At 42.6% G+C, this 20,676-nt stretch overlaps 1 pseudogene; it reads left to right on the top strand.

Annotated features, from left to right (window-relative positions):
* LOC112229099 overlaps window positions 1-20,676 on the top strand; it is a 123,668-nt pseudogene that overhangs the window by 92,283 nt on the left and 10,709 nt on the right.

Here is a 20,676-nt window from a genome sequence, read left to right as displayed (position 1 = left end):
CCAGGATACCCCGGCCAGGTCGATTAGAAAGGCCAAGCTCGCTGAAGTGTTTCAGGGAGCGTTTGACAGTGAAGAGTGGAGGTCGTTTCACCGCTGACCCATTATGGATGCAGGCAATGAGGCAGTGATCGCTGAGATCTTGGTTGAAGACAGCAGAGGTGTATTTAGTTAGGATGATATCTATGAGGGTGCCCGTGTTTACGGCTTTGGGGAGGTACCTGGTAGGTTCATTGATCATTTGTGTGAGATTGAGGGCATCAAGCTTAGATTGTAGGATGGCTGGGGTGTTAAGCATGTCCCAGTTTAGGTCGCCTAGCAGTACGAGCTCTGAAGATAGATGGGGGGCAATCAGTTCACATATGGTGTCCAGAGCACAGCTGGGGGCAGAGGGTGGTTTGTAGCAGGCGGCAACGGTGAGAGACTTGTTTTTAGAGGTGGATTTTTAAGTTCAAATTGTTTGGGTACAGACCTGGATAGTAGGACAGAACTCCGCAGGCTATCTTTGCAGTAGATTGCAACACCGCCCCCTTTGGCAGTTCTATCTTGTCTGAAAATTTTGTAATTTGGGATGAAAATTTCAGAATTTTTGGTGGTCTTCCTAAGCCAGGATTCAGACACAGCTAGAACATCCGTGTTGGCAGAGTGTGCTAAAGCAGTGAATAAAACAAACTTAGGGAGGAGGCTTCTAATGTTAACATGCATGAAACCAAGGCTATTTCGGTTACAGAAGTCATCAAAAAAGAGCGCCTGGGGAATAGGAGTGGAGCTAGGCACTGCAGGGCCTGGATTCATATCTACAGCATCAGAGCAAAAGAGGAGTAGGAGGATAAGGGTACAGATAAAAGCAATGAGAATTGGTCATCTAGAACGTCTGGAACAGAGAGTAAAAGGAGGTTTCTTGGGGCGATAATATAGCTTCAAGGTATAATGTACAGACAAAGGTATGGTAGGATGTGAATACAGTGGAGGTAAACCTAGGTATTGAGTGATGATGAGAGAGAGATTGTCTCTAGAAACATCATTGAAACCAGGAGATGTCATCGCATGTGTGGGTGGTGGAACTAATAGGTTGGATAACGTATAGTGAGCAGGACTAGAGGCTCTACAGTGAAATAAACCAATAAACACTAACAAGAACAGCAATGGACAAGGCATATTGACATTAAGGAGAGGTATGCTTAGTCGAGTGATCAAAAGGGTCCAGTGAGTAGTGAGGTTGGTTGGGGTCACGACGATTCAGACAGCTAGCCTGGCCATCGGCAGCAAGCTAGCATAGGATAGAGGTCTGTTTTTAGCCACCTTGTGCGTTTCCGTCGGTAGGATTAGTGGGTTTCCGTGTGGTAGAGGGGATCAATCCAATTCGCAAAAAACATTTTTTATATAGTTATAGAGGCCCAAGAAAAAAGAAGAAAAAACATTGTCCGATAGGTCTATTCAGATAGCAGCCGATAAGACAGCTAACGATTAGCGGACCGCAGATGGGCGTTCAGGTAACGTCGCGACGGAGGAGTCAGCTGGATAACTACCTCGGGCAAATAACGCCGACACATTGGTGCGGCTGGCTTCCGGGTTGGATGCTCGCTGTGTTAAGAAGCAGTGCGGCTTGGTTGGGTTGTGTATCGGAGGACGCATGACTTTCAACCTTCGTCTCTCCCGAGCCCGTACGGGAGTTGTAGTGATGAGACAAGATAGCAGCTACTAAAAAAACAATTGGACACCACGAAATTGGGGAGAAAAAGGGGTAAAAAATAATAATAATAATAATAAGTAAAACGAGTCCGGATAGGTGATTGTAGCCCAGGAGTGACTGATGGAACTCTTCAGCTGGCTAGCTCCGGAATAATTGATGTTTGCTCCAGAATCGACGTAAGCCGATAGTCACACGGATAGCAGCTAGCTAGCTGCGAGATCCAGGTATAAATGTCCAGAGCTTGCGGTTGAAATCCGGGGACATGGAGAGAAAAATAGTTCCAGTATGTTCCGAGCCGCCCCGTACAAAACTGGCGATTAGATTTTCGAGCTAAAGGATAGCTGATGACCACAAACCGTGGTTAGCTGAATACTAACGATTAGCCAGTAAAGAAGCTAACTAGCTTCTGGTTAGCTTCTGGTTAGCTTCAGGCTAGCTTCTGGCTAGCTTCTGTCTAGCTTCTGGCTAGCTTCTATGGAGGATTACAGATTTGAGGTAAATAAAACTTTCTTTAAAAAATATAAATTGGTAAGGCGGGTTGCAGGAGAGTGTTTTGAAGATGAGTTTATGGAAAAGAAAATATATATATAAACAGGTATGCAAAGATAGTTGTAAATATATATATATATATATATATATATATATATATAGACGTCTGACTGCTATGCGATCTTGGTGACTGATGAACGTACTGTGGTGCGAAAAGTGCAAATCAATCGCAGAACAACCGCAAAGAACCTTGTGAAGATACTGGAGGAAACAAGTATAAAAGTATCTATATCCACAGTAAAACAAGTCCTATATCGACATAACCTGAAAGGCCGCGTAGCAAGGAAGAAGCCACTGCTCCAAAACAGCGATGAAAAAGCCAGACTAAGGTTTGCAACTGTACATGGGAACAAAGATCGTACATTTTTGAGAAATGTCCTCTGGTCTGATGAAACAAAAATAGAACTGTTTGGCCATAATGACCATCGTTATGTTTGAAGGAAAAAGGGGGAGGCTTGCAAGCCGAAGAATACCATCCCAACCGTGAAGCATGGGGGTGGCAGCATCATGTTGTGGGGGTGCTTTACTGCAGGAGGGACTGGTGCACTTCATAAAATAGATGGCATCATGAGGTAAGAAAATGATGTCTATATATTGAAGCAACATCTCAAGACATCAGTCAGGAAGTTAAAGCTTGGTCGCAAATGGGTCTTCCAAATGGACAATGACCCCAAGCATACTTCCAAAGTTGTGGTAAAATAGCTTAAGGACAAGAAAGTCAAGGTATTGGAGTGGCCATCACAAAGCCCTGACCTCAATCCTCTAGAACATTTGTGGGAAGAACTGAAAAAGCGTGTACGAGAAAGGAGGCCTACAAACCTGACTCAGTTGCACCAGGTCTGGTAGGAGAAATGGGCCAAAATTCACCCAACTTATTGTGGGAAGCTTGTGGAAGGCTACCTGAAACATTTGACTCAGGTTAAACAATTTAATGGCAATGCTACCAAATACTATTTGGGTGTATGTAAACTTCTGACCAACTGGGAATGTGATGAAAGAAATAAAAGCTGAAAAAATCATTCTCTCTACTATTATTCTGACATTTCACATTCTTAAAATAAAGTGGTCATCGTCACTGACCTAAAACATGGAATTCTTTACTAGGATTAAATGTCAGGAATTGTGACAATCTGAGTTTAAATGTATTTGGCTAAGGTGTATGTAATCTTCCGACTTCACCTGTGTATATTTGTGCCCATCTCAGTGAACTAATCCATTGCGGAGGCCTGAACTAAAAGACAATTTATGCTTGATTCGAAAATGTGGTCCACGGCTCCAAATTTTGTAACATTGCTGAGTGCTCTGTATAGCTTCCCATTGACTGGATTGTTTGACGTTTGGTGGGGGCGCTACATCCTGTTTAAACACAAACTCACTTCCTTGACAACAGCTCTGCACTGCTCTGCAAAGCGCAAGAAGTATGAATGCCCTGACTTTTGCTAAGGCCATATCACCTTAAATGCTGCATGGCCAATGCAGATGTCAGATTGACCATACGCCTAGATGCACAATGCAATGCTCTCTCCAGAATGCACGCTCCCCTGCCAATTTGTGTACATTCATTGTTTCATAAATTAATTGTGTGAATTGTTTGATTGTTAGTGTATATCAATTCCACATTACATATGTCACCAGTAGTACATTTATCGCTAATTCCTATAATTCCTATTTCTAATCTGCAATGTTTTTTACTTTGATTATGGTAATTTATTTTAATGAATTCAATATTCATATTCCTGTCTTCCTGTTCTCATTGTTGGAGTGGACAAGTTTGCAGAGTGCACAACCTATGCTACACTTGTGAGAAACAAGTTTTGGTTTATTTAATTCCATTTATGATTTCTGTCAATTTAGTCATTGTCTTTTGTTTGGAGCGCTCCTGTCAATGTTGAGTAAGGACTCGCATGCATAGAAGTTTGTCTATAGGCTGCCTGGCCTGCGCACAAATGTAGGCATATTAATGTTCCCATTTGGGGATCTGATAGTAGTTCTGATTGGTTTAACACACCAACACTAATGACTTGTGGAGCTTCTCAAAGTAATGTTTTATTCACCGCAAACAAAGTCTGTTTTTACATCCATTGAGAATTATAATAGTTCCTCAATTTATTTGAAAATCTTTCCAGCTCTCTCCCTTTGGATAACCATTCAGCCTGAAAAGAAAAAATGTCAGGCTCTGATCCAGTGGAAACGTCATAAAATAGGCTTCTTATCAGTGCTTGACTTGGACTAAAATAGGTTCCGGTACTAATCTTTGGTGCTGGTACTGTTAATATTTAGGTGCAGGAGCTCCACAATACTTTTGAGCTAATATTCTATAAGAGGAACAGGAGCTCAAGCAGTAGCAAATTTGAGGTGCCGGTACTCAGCTCAATTACTTTTTAGGTTTATCATTTCCATTTAGATTTGGATAGAATTTTGATTAACCACGTGACAATGATTTTGAGATATATTCTAAATTAAATTAAATTGTTTTAGGAAAATGTGCATATAAAAAACATTACTGGCACGCAGATCAGTAGAAATGTTAAGATAAATTGGCATTCCACCTGAGAAAGGTTGCCGACTCCTCCTGTGGCCTTTTCGCAGAATCTGCGAAAACCAGCAGGAGCGGGAGGAGAATAGTGGGGTCAGGTTTTTTTTCTTCCGGTTATCTAGATCTCTGGCGCCCTCTTGAGGCATCAAACATAAGCTTAACGCATCAGATAAGCTCAATGCATATAGTTGATTTTACTAAAACACCTAGTGTGTGTATATATATGGGAAAATGCATGTAAAAAAATATCATAATTTGGGCAATCGATTGGTTGAAAGAACAGACAACTTTCGGTCAACCAATATTTTCTGGGGTCGGGGACAGTCCTAGTTTTGTTATTTGTGTTCTAGCTGGGTTCCAGTAGTTGGGCTCTAGCTTAGTGACCATAACCGTGGTGGTTGGCTAGGCTAATGACTAGTTGGCTAACGTTAGCTGATTGACTAGCTTGAAGTAGAAGTAGAAGGTGTTCAACCAACGTGAGTAGAGGTGGATACTAAAAGTGTGTAGACATCATTGGACAGGAAGAGGCTCAATGCTCACTCACTATTAAAAATGCATCGTTTTATTAAACGAGTTTAAAAGATTGACGCTTCGGCCTTCAATGGCATTCAGAATAATCACAAAAGGAATATACAAGTTAATATAGGACATGGGGAAGACAATTAGGGAGAACTCTCTTCAGCTGGTGGTGCTAATGAGAGACATTGTGGTAAACCATAAAGGTTGGTACTCAGGGTGTGCCGTGGTCAATGTCACCACCTAGTGATGGAGTACAGAAGTGAAACCTGTAAACAACAATTAGAAAACTGGACAGGCTTTTTTTTTTACAACTACAGTAGGTGTAATCTACATACAACCACGACCATACAATACATGTTGAATATACTGGGTATTGAAAAATTAATTACAGAGCTAAGCAAAACTAGGGATAGCTTCCTAGCAAAGATAACTGCAAAAAGCTAACATTCTTTGATAACTGTTTAGAAGGCGTTATGTGTTTCTAAAACTTTGATTAACTTTAATGTAGTTGTAAACTACTGTAGGTGTTGATAGCAACTGGCTGACTCGTAGTGCTAATGTAACGTTTGCATACTGGTAGGGCTAGAGTTAGCAGACTGGTAGGGCTAGAGTTAACAGGCTAGTAGGGCTAACGTTAGCAGACTGGTAGGGCTAGAGTTAGCAGACTGGTAGGGCTAGAGTTAACAGGCTAGTAGGGCTAACGTTGGCAGGCTAGTTGGCTAGCAACCTTGCAAGTTGATTTGTAACAATACATTCGTAAGTATTTGCTTTTAAATTGGCTGGAAATTAAATTGAAACCAATAGACATGGGTGCAAGTGATTTGTTTTAATTAAAATGTATTTCTGTTGGAGTTTTCATGTCTAAGGAACAGGCTGGCTTGCCGGGTTCTACATATTACATTACATCACGCCCCCCCCTGAAAAGTAAGGAAACTTTGCATTGGGACTTTTGATATGTATTCTAATGCAAATCCATGTGTTACATGTGGTTACGTTTATGCTACCTAGGTTGACATAACGTGCTCCAGCAGTGTAGCCGTAACGGACTATACTATGAAAAATGGATACGCTGAAATTAGGATCCCTGGATGATGAACTCATTGTAGGTTAGCTTGTCTTTAATGTATGCCCAGTTCACCTGCATTTTAAAGCGTCACATACATTTGATGGTCTCCTTAATGTGAAGTGATTGCAGCATTTATTTAAATATTTATAGTCAATAGCTCTTGCTGGAGCCATTCTAAACTGGCACCAGGCATGGATTCTGCGCGTGCGTGTGTACGTACACTGTCAGACATTTTCAACAATCGTGACATCCCAGGGGGTGCCTCTGAAGATGTGTGTTAAAGCAGCAGACACAGTAAAGGCTTGTACAAGAAGGCTGAGTGCACACACTTTCACACAAACACTTGGGAAATAAACATTGCATGATGTTGAATGTCAGCTTTTTACTTTGACCTTAACGAGCTAAATGTAATCTACATAGTTTCCTGAAGTAATTATTTATCATAAGGTTCATAAAAAACAGCTAGTAATATTATATATTTCCTATTCAACAAAACTGCATAAGGCTTGAAATGACTGGTTTCTAAATATTGTATAATTAAATTATAAAATGACTATGATTTCACCTTATAACTGTAAAATACGTATTTGTGGGTTTAGTGTTGTAAAAAATGTGCATATTTTCTAATGGTCTCTCTCGTTCAAACATCTGCCACCACCACTGTGAACATCAAACAGAGCTCTAGCTTCGCTTCCTGAACTCGTTAGGAACTCTCCTTTCATCTCATATTAATATTGTCAGTCTGAGTGTTTTTTTGTTTCAAATCTCTGAATTATTGTAGATTATATTATAGTGTTGTCCAAATGTGCTAGATTGACGAAACCACACTCTCCTGCTGTGCTACGATGTCAGGATTGCAGGCATGTGCTTTGTGAGGGGGTGACGTAGGGTTCAGCCAGGAGTTGGACGGTCGGAAGAGCCAATGAAATGGTAGGAGGGACATCCCATATTCAAGTGGTGTCAGATTTCACATCCTACATCACACAGGCGGAAGATATATACTCCTTTGTCCTTGAGAACCGGGGCTACCGCTCAATCCAAGCCATCTAAGACCGATAGCTAAGCGCAAAATGTCAGTCGGAACGGCCTTAACGTAGTGGAGCCCTGAAAGGATCTGAGGTACAGTGCATTTGGAGAATATTCAGACCCCTTCACTTTTTCCAAATTTTGTTACTTTACAGCCTTAATCTAAAATAGATTAAATATTTCTTTTTTTCTCATCAGTCTATACGCAATACCACAAAGCGAAAACAGGTTTTTAGAAATGTTTGCGAATGTATTAAAAATAGATACGTTATTTACATACAGTTGAAGTCGGAAGTTTACATACACCTTAGCCAAATACATTTAAACTCAGTTTTTCACAATTCCTGACATTTAATCCTTGTAAAAATTCCCTGTCGTAGGTCAGTTATGATCACCACTTTATTTTAAAATGTGAAATGTCAGAATAATAGTAGAGAGAATGATTTATTTCAGCTTTCATTTATTTCATCACACTCGCATTGGGTCAGACGTTTACATACACTCAATTAGTATTTGGTAGCCTTGCCTTTAAAATTGTTTAACTTGGGTCAAATGTTTTGGGTAGCCTTCCACAAGCTTTCCACAATAAGTTGGGTGAATTTTGGCCCGTTCCTCCTGACAGAGCTGGTGTAACTGAGTCAGGTTTGTAGGCCTTCTTGCTCGCGCACACTTTTTGCGACCAACCTTTAACTTCCGGACTGATGTCTTGAGATGTTGCTTCAATATATCCACATAATTTCCCTACCTCATGATGCCATCTATTTTGTGAAGTACACCATCCCCTCCTGCAGCAAAGCACCCCCACAACATGATTGGGATGGTGTTCTTTGGCTTGCAAGTCTCCCCCTTTTCCTCCAAACATAACAATGGTCATTATGGCCAGTTCTATTTTTGTTTCATCAGACCAGAGGACATTTCTCCAAAAGTACGATCTTTGTCAAACCATAGTCTGGCTTTTTTTTATGGTAGGTTCGGAACAGTGGCTTCTTCCTTGCTGAGCGGCCTTTCAGGTTATGTCGATATAGGACTCGTTTTACTGTGGATATAGATACTTTTGTACCTGTTTCCTCCAGCATCTTCACAAGGTCCTTTGCTGTTGTTCTGCTATTGATTTGCACTTTCGCACCAAAGTACATTCATCTCTAGGAGACAGAACGCGTCTCCTTCCTGAGCGGTATGACGGCAGCGTGGTCCCATGGTGTTTATACTTGCGTACTATTGTTTGTTCAGATGAACGTTGTACCTTCAGGCATTTGGAAATTGCTCCCACGGATGAACCAGACTTGTGGAGGTCTCAATTCTTTTTTTGAGGTCTTGGCTGATTTCTTTTGATTTTCCCATGTTGTCAAGCAAAGAGGCACTGAGTTTGAAGGTAGGCATTGAAATACATCCACAGGTACACCTCCAATTGACTCAAATTATGTCAATTAGCCAATCAGAAGCTTCTAAAGCCATGAGATAATTTTCTGGAATTGTCCAAGCTGTTTAAAGGCACAGTCAACATAATGTATGCTAACTGACCGACTGGATTTGTGATCCAGTGAATTATAAGTGAAATACTCTGTCTGTAAACAACAACAAAAAATTACTTGTGTCATGCACAAAGCCAGTGGTGGTCCGTCAGGGCCAGCAAGGCCTTCTCTGCTGGCCTTAACATCATCAGAATATATATATTTTTTTATATATTTTCCCACAAATATGTATTAAATTATTCCCCAGAGTAAGAGTTACACTCTTCATTTCATAGCGTTCCTCTTGGTTGCACTGCTTCCAGCCCCAGGTTGAGATTTGGAGGGCTGGTCTTTATGTTAGATCTTTTATCCAATCATATTCAGCCATCATGTGTTGCCAGGGGTCTAAAATCTGCCCTCAGGCCTTCAGAATCAACAGTGCGGTCACTTGTAGCTTAAAGTGAATGGAAATTAAAATTTATTGTCAACCAATCAGCTTTAGAGTTGGCTATTGTACCTATGCTGGCTGGCTCCAGTGTTACACAGGAGCCAGCTAGCAGGCGTAGTGCGTGCACATCTTTTGATTGGATTACCAATATTAAGAGGCAGGTCCTATATGGGCAGGTCTCAGAACTAGGAAACTGAAATTGATCAACAAATTAATTTGCGTACTACTAAGCTGTTTTTTCAACCCACAATGGCGGAAGGAGAAGATATCGATTTGGTCGAGGATATAATTATAACGCCATTCTCAAGACAAACTTTTCAAGAAAACTTTTGAAAACATTTGGGGACACCCGAGTGGATCTACAGCTCAACGAACAAGCGCGCAGGGCAACGAAGCTGCACAATGAAAAGGTATTGTACTCTTCCCCTGCAATTCTCTGAATAAAAATGTCAATTTCAAGGTGACGCAACACCTGGTTATACTGCGTTTCTGTCTAAATGTATAGTGTCTAGAGCCATGGCATCATAATGATGGTAATAAGAGGTGGATTAATTCGGGTGGGACTGTGTAGGACTTCACTGAAGGCCCAGGCCCCAGAACCACGGCATGCTACTGCACAAAGCAGATGTCCTAACTGACTTGCCAAAACTATAGTTTGTTAACAATACATTTTTGAAGTGGTTGAAAACTATTTTTAATGGCTCTAACCTAATTGTATGTAAACTTCCGACTTCAACTGTAAGTATTCAGGCCCTTTGCTTTGAAACTCAAAATTGAGTTCAGGTGCATCCTGTTTCCATTGATCATCCTGGATTGGAGTCCACCTGTTTTAAATTCTATTTATTGGACATGATTTAGAAAGGCACACACCTGTCTATATAAGGTCCCACAGTTGACAGTGCATGTCAGAGCGAATACCAAGCCATGAGGTCGAAGGAATTGTCAGAGAGCTCCGTGACAGGATTGTGTCAAGGCACAGATCTGGGGAAGGTTTCCAAAAAATGTCTGCAGCATTAAAGGTCCCCAAGAACACGGTTGCCTCCATCATTCTTAAATGGAAGACGTTTGGAACCACCGAGACTCTTCCTAGAGCTTTCCGCCCGGCCAAACTGAGCAATCGGGGGAAAAAGGGCCTTGGTTAGGGAGGTGACCAAGAACCCAATGGTCACGCTGACAGCGCTCCAATTCCTCTGTGGAGATGGTTGTCTTTCTGGAAGGTTCTCCCATCTCTGCAGCACTCCACCAATCAGGCCTTTATGGTAGAGTGGCCAGACGGAAGCCACTCCTCAGTAAAAGGCACATGACAGTCCGCTTGGAGTTTGCCAAATGGCACATAAAGGACTCTGACCATGAGAAACAAGATTCTCTGTTCTGATGAAACCAAGATTGATCTCTTTGGCCTGAATGCCAAGTGTCACGTCTGGAGGAAACCTGGCAACATCCCTAAGGTGAAGCATGGTGGTGTTTTGCAGGGACTGGGAGACTAGTCAGGATCGAGAGAAAGATGAATGGAGCAAGTACAGAGAGAGATCCTTGATGAAAACCTGCTCCAGAGCTTTCAGGACCTCAGACTGGAACGAAGGTTCACCTTCCAACAGGACAATGACCCTAAGCACACAGCCAAGACAATGCAGGAGTGGCTTCAGGACAAGTCTCTAAAAGTCCTTGAATGGACCAACCAAAGCCCGGTCTTGAACCCGATCGAGCATCTCTGGAGAGACCTGAAAGTAGCTGTGCAGCAATGCTCCCCATCCAACCTGACAGAGCTTGAAAGGATCTGTAGAATGTGAGAAACTCCCCAAATACAGGTGTGCCAAGTTTGTAGCGTCCTACCCAAGACGACTCGAGGCTGTAATCGCTGCCAAAGGTGCTTCAACAAAGTACTGAGTGAATGGTCTGAAGACTTATGGAAATGTGATATTTCATTGTTTAGACATTTTTGCAAATTTATTAAACTGTTTTTGCTTTGTCATTATGGGGTATTGTGTGTAGATTAATGAGGGGGGGGGAAACAATTTAATCAACTTTAGAATAAGGCTGTAGTGTAACAAAATGTGGACAACATCAAGAGGTCTGAAAACCTTCCAAATGCACTCTATAATATTATATATCCTGTTTCCATCCATATGCATGGCGTGCCATATACTGTCAAATGTGCTCTGAAGGTGCTCTGAGTATTTCATTGAACATATTGTCTGTTATTTTCCACACAGTATCTGTAATATGCCTAAAAAGGTTTTCAGTTTCTAAGGAAACACTGGCTCCTCGCTCAGCTAAATAAGGCATTCTTGTTATGATGAGTCCAGAAGTCTCCCTAGCGGGGGCTGAGATTGCACTGTGGCTGTATTGAGCATCTGAGACTATACTGAAGATAATGATATGAAACCACGCACCGGCCTGCTTGGTGGTGTGGTGTTATGCTGCCAGTTCATCAGTAGATTTAGTTTATGATACTGTCAGCGTTGATTTTTTTGTAATTATTTGAGCAAAGTGAATGAAACGAGGCATGTTGGCTGTTAATCTGTATATTATGATCAGGTTAGGAAAAAAATACAGTACTCACCTGATTTCAAGAACTAGTGTGAGTCTCATTTAGTTCTCCCTGCTCTCTGTCAGGGGTTGGATTTCTTTCAGTCTCCCTGTCGTCAGCATGAGGCAGGGCCAACTCTTGTTTTTATTCTGTTCACATGGACAGGACTGTTCTTACCGCAAGTCTCTGTCAGCAGAATTTCAAATTAATCGCACGAAGCCAGGTTTCCAGACAGGATTGGTTTACAGCACATACAGACATTGAATCTGTCTCCCTGCACAGCAAGACTTGCGGCGGGAAACAGCAGCTAATTCTAACCTATTCTAATATTAGATAAAGCAAAGATTAGATTTCCTGCCTAGATTCAAGAATTACTACAATAAAGTACCCGCCTCTTCCATTACCTCCCCCATTTTGTCATCTCTGGGTAGATAATGGGTATAGGAGTCGATAGGATATAGGAGTAGATAGTAGAGCAAGGAAGCTAAAATGAAAATGATCGACACCAATCAGTTATCACAGGCAGTTTGATATCATTCATAACGATAAGTAGCCTATACTAGAGAAATGTGACGTTTTTAAATGAAATGGTCCATATCGCCCAGCTTTAGTATATAGAATCTAAAGTACTGTAAGAAGAGTGAAATACTATGGCATAATGTGTCTGTCTAAGCCTACATATGTGGCATGGCTATTGCTTCAATGTCATCCACTAAGCTTAGAAATCTGCCTTTCATTCTACTTCATGTGAATATCACTTGATTAAATCAGCGAAGTACAATTAACTATTTACTTAGCTGTGCATACCTTCCTAATATTGAGTTTTTACCAGCCAAATGTTGACCCAGCAGCATTGCTGTTCTTGACACAAACCGATGTGTTTGGCACCTACTACCATACCCTTTTCAAAGGCACTTAAATCTTATGTCTTGCCCATTCACACTCTGGCACATATCCTTGTCTAAATTGTCTCGAGGCTTAAAAATCTTTCTTTAACCTCTCCTCCCCTTCATCTACACTGATTTTGAAGTGGATATAACAAGTGATATCAAAATGGATCATAGCTTTCACCTGGTCAGTCTGTCATGGAAAGAACAGGTGTCCTTAATGTTTTGTACATTGTGTATAACCACCAGAACGTAGGAAAATCCATACTGCAGGTTCTGTTTGGAAAGCTATGAAAGCTACAGCAATGCACTCCAGCATGACCCTCTGTTTTCTGCGGTAGCCTCTGGAGTGACGCCGTTTCCCCGATTTGAAGTAACAGTCAGGATACCTTTTGGCCTTTTTCATTTTCAAACATTCTGTGGGTCGGTCTCATTCTCACATCAGACGGTCTGAGAAAGTCCATGGTTTTCTGGAAGCCATTAAGTCTGACTTGTCCGTGTGGGGCGAATAAGGCTCGTTGAACACTGAGATTAGAGACATGGACTCAGATATGTGGAACAAACAGCACCCTCTCATTATAATTGTCCATAGAGAAATCTACCACAGCCGTGTTTGTCCCAGATTCTTTCATAGGATGGGGGCTCTGTGTGTCTGAGAACCCAAGCTCATTAACAAGTGCGTTCCACTGGGCAGTTTCATCCATTTTAAGTAGATCAATTATTTCTCTCTCTGTACTTCCCCTCTCATTCCCTGCTTGCATTAAAGAGCACACAGTAAAAGTCCCTAGAACTTCCACTTGTTTTATTTGTAGCTTTTATTGTCCTCCATTTATGCATATAGGTTACATTGTGTGAGGGAGATCCACAGGTTATTAGTGACACACACACGACCAGAGTTGTTTTGTGCCCCCGATTCGGTCTTTACGATGCTCACATTACTAGGGTTACCTTTCTGTAAACCTCAATATCGAGCTGCGTTTATCTTTCTCCATCTTCTTTTAACCTACTCCTGCACCAGGCAGTTGGAGTATTTTCTTATCTTCTACTGTTTTATATCCCTCTGGCTATTATTTCTGTCCGCCCTGCAGTATTGCTACTTGCCAGCTTCAGACTTAATATTATTGCTGAGTTCATATAGGGGTGTGATTTTAGTGTGGTTTGGCAAGCTTTCACCTTGTGAAAGATAGCTTCCAGTAATTGGGTACATTGACATCGGTACCCATACATTACCCTGTATGGAGAATTTGTTTCTCCTCCTTGCCATGTTAATTCATCTATTCATTGATTGCATTGCCAATGCCAAGTGAAGCTGTTGACATCGCACGTGACTTGTGATTTTCCCACTCACCATTTACATCAGTACCTTTTTGATGTATAATCACAGCCGTATATATCCCCCAAGCAGACACATCGATGGCTCTGAACGAACTTTATTTAACTCTCTGCAAACTGGAAACGATTTATCCGGAGGCTGCATTCATTGTAGCTGGGGATTTTAACAAGGCTAATCTGAAAACAAGACTCCCTAAATTTTATCAGCATATTGATTGCGCAACCAGGGGTGGAAAGACCCTGGATCATTGTTACTCTAACTTCCGCGACGCATATAAGGCCCTGCCCCGCCCCCTTTCGGAAAAGCTGACCACGACTCCATTTTGTTGATCCCTGCCTACAGACAGAAACTAAAACAAGAAGCTCCCACGCTGAGGTCTGTCCAACGCTGGTCCGACCAAGCTGACTCCACACTCCAAGACTGCTTCCATCACGTGGACTGGGAGATGTTTCGTATTGCGTCAGACAACAACATTGACGAATACGCTGATACGGTGTGCGAGTTCATTAGAACGTGCGTTGAAGATGTCGTTCCCATAGCAACGATTAAAACATTCCCTAACCAGAAACCGTGGATTGATGGCAGCATTCGTGTGAAACTGAAGGCACGAACCACTGCTTTTAATCAGGGCAAGGTGTCTGGTAACATGACTGAATACAAACAGTGCAGCTATTCCCTCCGCAAGGCTATCAAACAAGCTAAGCGCCAGTACAGAGACAAAGTAGAATCTCAATTCAACGGCTCAGACACGAGGTATGTGGCAGGGTCTACAGTCAATCACGGACTACAGGAAGAAACCCAGCCCAGTCTCGGACCAGGATGTCTTGCTCCCAGGCAGACTAAATAACTTTTTTGCCCGCTTTGAGGACAATACAGTGCCACTGACACGGCCTGCAACGGAATCATGCGGTCTCTCCTTCACTGCAGCCGAAGTGAGTAAGACATTTAAACGTGTTAACCCTCGCAAGGCTGCAGGACCAGACGGCATCCCCAGCCGCGCCCTCAGAGCATGCGCAGACCAGCTGGCCGGTGTGTTTACGGACATATTCAACCAATCCCTATACCAGTCTGCTGTTCCCACATGCTTCAAGAGGGCCACCATTGTTCCTGTTCCCAAGAAAGCTAAGGTAACTGAGCTAAACGACTACCGCCCGTAGCACTCACATCCGTCATCATGAAGTGCTTTGAGAGACTAGTCAAGGACCATATCACCTCCACCCTACCTGACACCCTTGACCCACTCCAATTTGCTTACCGCCCAAATAGGTCCACAGACGATGCAATCTCAACCACACTGCACACTGCCCTAACCCATCTGGACAAGAGGAATACCTATGTGAGAATGCTGTTCATCGACTACAGCTCGGCATTCAACACCATAGTACCCTCCAAGCTCGTCATCAAGCTCGAGACCCTGGGTCTCGACCCCGCCCTGTGCAACTGGGTACTGGACTTCCTGACGGGCCGCCCCCAGGTGGTGAGGGTAGGCAACAACATCTCCTCCCCGCTGATCCTCAACACTGGGGCCCCACAAGGGTGCGTTCTGAGCCCTCTCCTGTACTCCCTGTTCACCCACGACTGCGTGGCCACGCACGCCTCCAACTCAATCATCAAGTTTGCGGACGACACAACAGTGGTAGGCTTGATTACCAACAACGACGAGACGGCCTACAGGGAGGAGGTGAGGGCCCTCGGAGTGTGGTGTCAGGAAAATAACCTCACACTCAACGTCAACAAAACTAAGGAGATGATTGTGGACTTCAGGAAACAGCAGAGGGAACACCCCCCCATCCACATCGATGGAACAGTAGTGGAGAGGGTAGCAAGTTTTAAGTTCCTCGGCATACACATCACTGACAAACTGAATTGGTCCACTCACACAGACAGCATCGTGAAGAAGGCGCAGCAGCGCCTCTTCAACCTCAGGAGGCTGAAGAAATTCGGCTTGTCACCAAAAGCACTCACAAACTTCTACAGATGCACAATCGAGAGCATCCTGGCGGGCTGTATCACCGCCTGGTATGGCAACTGCACCGCCCTCAACCGTAAGGCTCTCCAGAGGGTAGTGAGGTCTGCACAACGCATCACCGGGGGCAAACTACCTGCCCTCCAGGACACCTACACCACCCGATGCTACAGGAAGGCCATAAAGATCATCAAGGACATCAACCACCCGAGCCACTGCCTGTTCACCCCGCTGTCATCCAGAAGGCGAGGTCAGTACAGGTGCATCAAAGCTGGGACCGAGAGACTGAAAAACAGCTTCTATCTCAAGGCCATCAGACTGTTAAACAGCCACCACTAACATTGAGTGGCTACTGCCAACACACTGTCAATGACACTGACTCTACTCCAGCCACTTTAATCATGGGAATTGATGGGAAATTATGTAAATATATCACTAGCCACTTTAAACAATGCTACCTTATATAATGTTACTTACCCTACATTATTCATCTCATATGCATACGTAGATACTGTACTCTATATCATCGACTGCATCCTTATGTAATACATGTATCACTAGCCACTTTAACTATGCCACTTGGTTTACATACTCATCTCATATGTATATACTGTACTCGATATCATCTACTGTATCTTGCCTATGCTGCTCTGTACCATCACTCATTCATATATCCTTATGTACATATTCTTTATCCCCTTACACTGTGTATAAGACAGTAGTTTTTTTTTTTTTTTTTTGGGAATTGTTAGTTAGATTACTTGTTCGTTATTACTGCATTGTCGGAACTAGAAGCACAAGCATTTCGCTACACTCGCATTAACATCTGCTAACCATGTGTATGTGACAAATAAAATTTGATTTGATTTGATTTGATTTGATGTGTAAATTATTCGCTCAGTAAGAGCTTTTTCAAGACATCTGGCACAACATTCATCGGGTTTCATATAGTCTTAGCACAATTGGTTGATTTTCTTATTGAATCCAACACCTGAGGTATTTGAAGTAACTGTATTTTGTCCCGTTTGTCCCAGGAGCAGAAGTCTGAAGAGGAGGTGGTAGCGTACCTGGACGGTGCCGGTGGAGAGGAGTTTGACCCCAGCACGATTCCCGACCCGGATAAACTATGCTCTGACTCGGAGGAAGATGATGACCAGAGCAGGTAATAACTATAGGCTACTGTACCAGCTAGTTTTTAGGCTGAAACTGAATGTATGATAGACTAAAAGCTCCATCCCGAGCATTTAAAGTCACTTGACAATGCAGCCCTACCAATAAGGATTTTGTGACTAGTAGATCTGAAAGAACAGGCATCAATTCGACCAAGCCTAGATGTTTGGCTATCACTGTTACATGTCCAATCCTTTAAAAACTACCAGACAGAATCGAGGAGTCATGGGCTTGTGATCCAGCAATGGTCTGACATTTCTCAAGAAATCCATATTGGAAAACAATGAGCTGCTCAGCATTATTGGACCAGCAGTCTGTTGTAGCGAGGATTGTTTCCTTCGAGCATTCCTAGATTCATTAGATTTGCAATGTTGTATCTCTGCTCGTCTGCCTAGGGTTATTGGGATTTGGGGTGTAATTGACTCTGGAGCAGAACTATACCCTTTCCAGGAGGGAGGACTCCCTTGTAGCCCGCTGGCCGAGGCATTGATCGCTGGGCGTGCGGCAGCTAGGCTATAAAGTGTGTAATTAGAGACAGATTAAAAGTGGCAGCCGAGGGTGAAGGGCAACGCAGCCTCTCGCTACAGGGCAATGCACCAAGGATTTAAAGGCAGAGAGGCCTTTTCTCAGTGTCTTAGGTGTCTATTCCAGTGCATTGTCTTTGTGCTCTCGCTCTCTGACTTGATTCTACTTACCTTTCTCCGGCCCTTTTCCATTCGCTTCCTCACATACACTTCTTTCTCTCTCTGCCTCTCTCCCCTGTGTGTGGAGGAGCAGGTGATGTTCATTCCATCTCCTCCTCCTCCTCCGTAAGCCCACTAGTCCATAGGGCTGGGGGCGAGAACAGATTTATGCTCCCCTGGCGTTCACTGCATGACTACGCTTGCCCGTTACCACGGAGATCTACCACTAGCCTGCCTGTCTCTCTCACCGGGATGCTGGTTTGTAACCAAGGAGGGGGTTCTCAGAACACCACCACTTATTTATCACCCTCACATTGACACCCCCCTCCTCTCTCTCCCCCTCCCTCCGCCTCTTTCCTCCGGTGTATATTAACACCACCTCCTAGTGCCTTCCCCTGGCAGATTTCCACACACCAATACTATCTGTAAGAGTACCCCCCTGTGCTGCTGGTTTATGGCCTGACCATTGTTACAGCGCACCAAGGATGTACTGTATCCATTCCATATCCCTGCTCAGTCCATCCATGCCTGTATTGGCCTATTCTGTCTCACTCCACTGATCATATCCTGTGGTGATGATGAATGACAGTTTAATTGACAGTCTCCCTGGCTGACGTAATCACTGAGTCATTTGATCGTGATCTCCAGGGAAACAGCCGGTGACATGAGTAGCAGCACCGTCAAGTATTTGGATGGATGAATGTCCCCAGGACAGCTCTAAGGCCAATTGGCTGTACCTGGATATAGACAATCATTAGCATGCTACTCGCTAACCATAGGGGTGCAATTGATTGATGCTCAGCCTTTAGCAGACTATATTACCCTTGTTTCTGACACTGTGTTAACTATGTATCACCACCACCAAAATCAGAATCACGTTATTCGCCAAGTATAAAAATCAACTGTACTAGTTTCAGACTCTGGTCTTGTCCGGTCTTGATTACAGTCTGGTAATATGGTAAAGTGCAGAAAAGAAAGACCTATCAAAGCTGCAGCTAGCTCAAAACAGAGCAGCACATCTAGCTCTTAACTGCACATACAGAACTAACATCAACAACATGCATGTCAGTTTCTCCTGGTTGAGGGTTGATGAGAGTAACTTCTTCTCTCCTACAGTAGTTTTTATGAACAATATTACTGAAGAAAATTACAGATTGTTTGCATAATCAAGTAACATTCAGCTCAGACACCCATACATGCACCAGGGGTCTCTTCACAGTCCCCAAGTCCAAAAGGAATTCACAGCAAGGCACAGTTTTATACAGAGTCATGATCACATGGAACTCCCTTCCATCTCCATTTACTCAAGCAAACAGCTAAATTACCTTTAAAAAAACTGATTAAACAAAAACACACACACAGGCACACTAACACACACAATCTACACACACATTATTCTTTAGACTTATTTTTTGTACAGTGCCCTCCTGATTTATTGGCACCCTAGGTAAATACTGTATGAACAAAGAAGGCTGTGAGGTTGTTATTTATCAACTTGATTTTACTCAAAATATCATATGAATCCAACCTTTTAATTGAGTTAAAATTGTTAAAAGAAAAACTTTCGTTATCAATAAATCATTATTTTATTCAAAAACATACATGTCACAATTATTGGCACCACAGCATTTAGTATTTTGTGAACCCTCCTTTTGCCAAGATAACAGATCTGAGTCATCTGCTATAATGTTTGATGAGGTTGGAGGACACAAAAGACGTGATTTGAGATCATTCCTCCATACCGAAACTAGGGCTAGGCGGTATACTGTATTTTGCGATAAACCAGTATTGATACACGGACCGGTTTGGGTTTTTACTTTACCTTCCATAACGGTATTTGAATGTTTAGTTTGTTAAATGTGATACGCCATGTGTAATGTCCATTTTTATAGTTTACTTCGCTACTTGAGTCATCTCTCCTCTCTCCATGCTGCTTTCCACACAGACCTAGCCGCCCCCGTCACTCAAGGAGCGCATTTGTTGTTCCTCGACCAGGAGACACTTGCGTTCAGTCTGCATGGTCAATGCCGCACATGCAACAATGTTGGTGTTGTTTTCACTTTGTTTCTTATTAAATCCACTAGCATTCTATAATTACGCTTAGTTTGTAAGAAACACATCTGCAAACAGCTACTTTGTCTTTTCTTAGCAAGTTGAGCCTAAATCTTGTTAGCTGCTAATGATAATAGCTAGTTAGTTTGCTATACATGTCAGAGCAAACGTAATTAGCTATACAGCCTGATAAAACCATTGATGGTGTAGACCTAAATCAGCATGTTGTTTGTGCAACAGTATTTAATAAATCAAACAGGAATATGCAAAGCATGAATTAGGTTACCTACATGAAGTAGTTAAGAGAACTTTCAATGTAGCCAAAGATTGTAGGGTCCCCTAGGAAACACTTATTAACACTGTGGTTCCTAAAAAAAGAAGGGAAAAAAAGAACACTTTGGTTCCTACCCTGTCACAAGAACTCCTCCCTGGCATTTTCATTAGTTGTCATGTCAAACAACACTGTATTCTAACTATTTAATTAGAATAATCATCCTATTTCCATGATTCCAGCTAGTGTTTATTACATTTTTGGCCAATACCGATATCCGATGTTTTCCTTGCCAAAAAAAGGAAAACCGATAACCGATATTTACAATTTAAGCTGCCTTTTAAGCATTCTTGTGCAGTTAAAGTTAGACCACTACGTCCATGTGTGTGTGTTAAAATTAAGGCACTGCATCTCAGTCACTACAGTTCCTGATTCGAATCCAGGCTGTAACACATCCAACTGTGATTGGGAGTCCCATAGGGCGGTGCACAATTGGCCC

This window comes from Oncorhynchus tshawytscha, linkage group LG30, assembly GCF_018296145.1.
Source record: "Oncorhynchus tshawytscha isolate Ot180627B linkage group LG30, Otsh_v2.0, whole genome shotgun sequence".
In the NCBI taxonomy this organism is placed as follows: domain Eukaryota; kingdom Metazoa; phylum Chordata; class Actinopteri; order Salmoniformes; family Salmonidae; genus Oncorhynchus; species Oncorhynchus tshawytscha.
The sequence above is the reverse complement of the archived record's forward strand: the minus strand, read 5'-3'. Positions and strand labels throughout refer to the sequence as shown.